Source organism: Echiichthys vipera, assembly GCF_963691815.1.
Source record: "Echiichthys vipera genome assembly, chromosome: 2".
NCBI lineage: Eukaryota > Metazoa > Chordata > Actinopteri > Perciformes > Trachinidae > Echiichthys > Echiichthys vipera.
In genome coordinates this window covers 28,991,798-28,998,480 of record NC_139827.1, presented here as the reverse complement: position 1 = coordinate 28,998,480, position 6,683 = coordinate 28,991,798, and positions in this window count along the sequence as shown.

Genomic DNA, 6,683 nt, shown 5'->3' with positions numbered 1-6,683 from the left:
AAGGGATAGTAAGCCTTAACTATAACCTTTATCAAAGAGGAAAGTTTTATGTTTACTTTTAAATATGGAGACGGCGTCTGCCTCCCGAACAACACTTGGGAGTTGATTCCACCATTCCATCCTCAGGTAATAGAGAAGATCTGGTGTGGCTTTGGCAGGGCAGAAATCAATTTATGGATTATTGCTGCCTTACAGGATCTAAACAAAGGAACTGAATGTAATGTACGGGTGGCTAAGTCCACCCCCAACTTCCCAGTCCCAAATTTCACCAATTTCCATTTGGTTACCTTTACTCCAGTTGTCATAGACCAGAACTTAGACTAGTGATCATCAACACCCCAAACAGAACTATTAATACAAACTGCTAAATGTAAATTGTTTCATGTGTGTCCAACCCTTCTGGTCCAACAGGCTGCCGTTTGGATGACATTTGAGCTTGGGGCTAAATAACCAACTACGTGCTTCAACATGTCTTTCCTACATGAGGCTGAGGATGGTACGAGGTTGATATCGGGTTCTTCTCCTGCATTTAGACTTGGTTTTGTCAAACCGAGATATCTCATTGATAGCTGGCTCGTCCAACATTTAAATGTAAAATTCCTCTGGAAAAGGAACAAAGGATCCATTTCAGAGGGGAAAAAAGTTATCTACGGCTAGTTTTGGCTTTCTTTAATAAAGTATAAAGTGCTTAGGTGAGGAATAACAATGATCTTTGCAAATCTTTGATTTAATGGCTCTATTTTTGAAGGTAGATCTGACTTAATGAAAAATACTGCTTTTGTGTTAAAATAATTATATTGTGATTTCTTGTTCAAACAAAAACACTTTGTAGGTACTTTGAACTTAAAGCTGCCAGTTCAGAGGAGGAAAGGGATCATGCGCTTACATTCTATTTATAACTGGTGGATGCAATCATGTTTCAAAGCAGAGGATACTGTTGCTCTTAATTATAGCAGTTCGCCAGCTAATTGGTATATCAATGCAGATAGCTTCCCTGAAAAACAAACAGACTGTTTTGGGCGAGAAAGCCATGCTGAATGAAGGGAAGTGAAGAGTAGCAAAATGCAGCATAAACAAAATGTTTCACCTTATTAGTTAACTACAAATATCTATAAAACATAATGGGACTGTGTATAGGTTCCAACTTGGGTTAAACAATGTAGATATATGGTCTGACGGCATCATATTGTGAAGAGACTGCGTTTTCCACGATATCTACAGTACCAGACAAAAGTTTGGACGTGTTTTTCTCATTCACCTTTTACTGGTAGCCAATATGTCCGTGCGCTTACAATTACGGTTAGAATTGGTTGTCAATTAAAGTTTTATATATTGTGTTTATAATAATACTATGGCGTCATGTTGATTTTTTTTGACAATTTCCTTTCAATGGAGTTACAGTATGTGAAAAAATCTGTCCTGCTCTAGTGTTCAGGCTGTACCCCATTCTCCTTTCTAGTCCTGAAAACTTCATTTCTTTAGTATATTATACCAGGGATGCCCCTTTATCTCTGTTAACTGGTCTTCAGCAGCTAGTCGAACATGTCTTCCACATTGATCACTTTAGAACTGACATCCAAGTCTTCAGGCCAGGGTCAGGAGGACAGAAACACACACATGCCATCTTTTTTTAAACCAGACCCTCCTATTGGTAAGAATAAAGTTCAGAGGTCCCTCAGGATACCTCATCAGTGCCAGTGACTGCTCATGAAGATACGGCATCCCACCCCAACTTTTTGAAATCAAAATGCTGTTTCCAATATACAAACCAGATCTGATTACATGGCTACCCTACAAAGAGGGCGATAGCCAGCAACTACAACATTCTTTAATGTATTTGGAAGCATTTACCGGAAGATAATGCATGTATTTGTCCTGAACGGAACTGGAAAAACACGGAGAACTGGGACCCAAATGCAGACACGGAACGAAGAGTCAGGTTAAAGTTTTTAATGAGTGACAATACTATATACAAAAATGCCCAGTGCACGAGGGGAAAAGGGGTGAGGGCTAAGGGAATGTAATGCTCTCCTGAGTTCTCAACTCCAGATGGAGCGTCCCTCCATGTGGCAATGTGTCCTTCAGGTTGCGAACAATTGCGAGATGGTCACAGGGAGAACACAAGCGGGTGGCAGGCAGACAGGTAGACAGGATCACGGCTAACTGAAGCAAAAGAACATAGGAGCAATTCCTCATATATTCAAAGAGAAGAGTTGGAATCACTAAGTACATGGGAAGCCAAGGATCACGACACAATACCGCTCTGATGATGTAACGATCTGGCGACGAATGGGTCTCACGTCCAGTTTAATATACAGGCAGGGAGGTGATAAGTGAAAATGGGTTTCACCTGGAACAGCTTGCCCGGAAAACCATGCCTCCAGCTTGCAACAGACAAACACAAAGAGGGGAGACACATACAGGGAAACACAGACAGAGGGAGACAAAACAAAGGAACAAAAGGAAAGAGAAGGGCTGCCAGGATGGGAACCTGACAGTATTATTGTAATCTAAATTACAACATATTATGTTTTTATATGTTTAAACAGATAGGCTGCCTGCTCCTGCGACATCTGTGTTGTCCTGTGGGATCCACCCAATCACCAGACAAGAATGTTGATATTAGTATATTCTGCAAAATGCTGGATGTCAGTGGCAGTGTTTGCCAACATCTTTAAACCCTTGCTTACTGCTAGGGCTGCACAGTTAATGGCAATATTATCAAAATTGCAAATGCTGCACAGATGTCCCGGGCCTACAAGTCAAATGATGCAAAAATGATCATTCCCGGGGTGGCCGGTGGCACAGTGATTAGAGCAGTTGCCCCATGTAAAGAGACTGAAGGTCCTCGAGGCCGCAGTTTAGACTCCGACATGCGGCCCTTTGCTGCATGTCTCCCCATCTCTCTCTCACCCCATTTCCTGTCTGTTCTATATAATAAAATGCTTGAAAACTGCCAAAATAATAATCTCACAAAAAAGATAATTCCCTCCAATAATGTGAATCATATTGCAATTGCAATATCAGTCAAAAAAAATCACAATCTGAAATGTTCCTCATATCTTGCAGCCCCACTTTCTGCAAGCTCCTTGCATGGCAACTGTGGTGTTTTTATGGTTAGGTAGAGATTGTTGCTACAGTTAATAAAAGGGAAAATGATAACTGCATCTGTGACACAATGCAAATTCCGGTCTCCTGCATTAAAGACCAACTAACTACACGTTCATCCCGTCATATATGAACATAATTCTCATTTGTTGCAGCCCTTTTTTTCAGTGCTGCTGGAAAGGATCCCCTGGAATGATCCTTTAAACTGCAGGCTTTTACATGCACACTGACAAACATGTTATTGTATATAAACAGGCTAAGGCAGGTGAGGCTGGATTGATCTGACTGCTTTTATACCCTGTACTTGTTCGTTGCATACTGGAGATTTTTTCAGAATCAGTACAATATCCGGATATTTTCAGCATACTACAGATTTTGCTTTTGTTTGCATTCTAAGTGCTACATATTGGCCAGATCAGTACGCACTGCTGGTATAGTAGGTGGTTTGGAATACAGGCTCTGTGAGATGTCAACCGTGGTTTTGTGTGTCAGACTGTTGATGGCAGTGATGAGAGTTGGTGTGGCTCTGCCTTATCCAGTACTTTTCCACTTACTGAGCTACCATGCTGCGTGTGTGTGTGTGTGTGTGTGTGTGTGTGTGTGTGTGTGTGTGTGTGTGTGTGTGTGTGTGTGTGTGTGTGTGTGTGTGTGTTTGTTCGTGTGTGCGTGTGTGTGTGGGTGTTAGAAGTGCCTTGTGCTGCACTCAATGAACCATGTCAGTCAACCAGATTGAAAAGACAAACAAGACAAAAAAACAGTAATCCTTTGATAGAGTGCTGAAGTCTTGTGGAGTAGAGGGATTCAAAGACAGGATTTCAAAATCACACAGCATGTGAACAAATTAGATGGTATTACATAACAGTTAATATTGTGTACTTAAGTTAAAAGGGGACAGCCTTTCCAACATTTTGCACAACAAAGTGTGGTTGATATGGTTCCCACAAAATCTGAAGCAAAGGCAGAGGTGTGGCTGAGCAAGGGTATGTGACTCCTTTAGTGCCATGTACTGAGGTATCATAACAAGCTCTGAGCCGTATGCAACTCTGAACATGTACACAAGCCAGAGTTCTAATTCTGCGCTAACATAGAAGGATTACTGAATGGTCTGACAGGGGTCAAAGGGGTCCTTACTTAAAAAATGTTGCTGAAAGAAACACAGAATGATCACAGACACCCAGAATTACAAAGAGACGCAAAACTACTAAAAATCAATGCAAAACAACGAAAATGTGATGTTTAACAACCACAAGGAGACAAAAAAAGGCTACAAATGACCTAAAATTAGTACAATGAGGCGCAAAACTACTAAAAATCACTGCAAAACAACGAAAATTTGATGTTTAACAACTACAAAGGGACACAAAATTACTAAAAGTCCACTTTTTGAGACTTTGAGGTTGGGTTTGTCTCATAATCCACCCATGATCCCCAAAACAAGCACAGGTTACACACCCTCTCTCTTTTAAAGCAACATATGCACATGTAGATATAATTTGAGTGTCCATTTGCATCAGTCATTAGGTTTCGTATCAAATTTGTGAGAACTTCCCTTCCATGGTTACAGGTTTCCTCGAAACGGTGTGGAACGGGCTTTAAGGAATGTTCTCCTCCATTTGGTGGGTGTGTCAGAAGTGTTACCCATTCAGCAAAGGCGTGTAAAAACCCAGCATTATTAAAAAGGCAGTATGTTTGTATAACACAACGCACCATCATTTCTGTTTAAATAAACCCTTGCTACGTTTTGTCAGGAGTGAACGCACCCCTGGTCTACCCATGAGATCTAGATAAGATTTGCCCGATGTATTTGACTGAATTCCTGACTGTGTGTTGCTCCACCAGTAAGCCATACGTTTTTTTAAGACAAATACTGCGATGCCACTCCTCTACACTCAGCTACACGCACACTGCCATGCACGCACATGCTGAGATTTTCCCTGATAGAGCTGAGATGTTTGTTGATGATGCATCAGTCTGATAAAAGTCGAGCCAGGACAAGAAAACCACCCATGGTAGTTTGTGTTTTCACCACTTTCATATCTCCTCCTGTGTGGGGTTTGTTTATAATCAGTGTGTGTGTGTGTGTGTGTGTGTGTGTGTGTGTGTGTGTGTGTTTGTGTGTGTGCTTGTGCGTGTGTGTGCGTTTGTGTGTAAGATGACAACATTTAATATTACTGTACAACTTGCAGATTGACTGAAGTGTTTTCGGTTTTTGAATTCTTTGGACAAATGTGTTTTGCAAAAACAAAATGCTTGATGATTATCTTACTTCTGAGAAACCGACGAGAGGAAATTCACAAGCGGATACAGGAGATCTACTTTACCATGTGAGTAACCTGCTCTGCTGCTGAAATGTGCCGCTGTTGGGTGCTAAAGTATGAAGAGTGACAACAGTGGGGAGTGTTAAAAGACTGAAATTCCACATAAGAAGGAAGCTTGAGGTGGTGCATGAGCAAGAATGCTACTAACTTTATAGGACTGTCAGCAGGCAAGCAAGGAATCCTTTCAAAGAGCTATAAATCTTTAACCTGCATTGTCAGATGGTTTGGTACTCACGTTAACTTTAAAACATATATCATTCATAATGAAAAAAAAAAAAGAACACAGTGAGCTTTACATACAAATAACATATAATCAAAGCTGCATGCAGCGATGAACAGGCCCTCGCACTCCACGGGGTTGCTGCCGGGGTGCTGCCGGGGTGACACGTACGTGCGGTTCCGCAAACGTCATACAGAACTGGATATTTGTCAGGTAAGGCTACCTTTCTGTTGCCAGTAGGAGGCGCTATGACCATGAGTCAATATTGAGACGTAGAATTCTTCAGGTTTGGACTCTTATCAAAATTCAAGATTCAAGATTCAAGAAGCTTTATTTATCCCGAGGGAAATTATTGTGCAACAGTTTCGATACAAAGGCGGAAAAGGATCAGAGTAACAATAAGCATAAACATAAATCAAATCAAAATAAAGCTCACGTCAGATAAATCAAGCAATGAACCAAGTGTGACAGAGTGCAACAGACGTCGTGGTTAAGCGTAGGTATATACAATATACAACAATATGCAGCGTGCAGTTTAGCAGCAGATTGAAACAAGCATGAGAACGTTGGGGCAGATTGAACAAAGTATGGTCAAGTTACAACAACCTTTTCACAGCGAAACATTGAACTTTGCTGCGCCACCACAGCAACATTGTTCATTGAAAATGTAGATGCATATTGTAGATGGTAGAAGGCTGCTATTGTGAGGTGACTAATATGGCTCTTGAATTTAGATAACTGTCTATGATTACACCCAGAGACAGAGATCTCAGTTGATCCTCTGAACCTTGCACCAAAGATTAGACCAAAGACCAAAGAGTATTTCTGTTTTGTCTTTGTTATTGAGCAAAAGGTTCTCTTACATCCAAAGATTATTGTCAACAGCATAGCACTTTACCATTGTTGATATTAGCTTGAATGAATTTAGAGGAGAAATACTGTCTGGCCTGTTTAATTTATTTGTTGTCATCTGTTATCCATGTAACGTTAGCTTTCATGGTGAACACAGAGTATATCCACCTATGGTGGCTTACAGG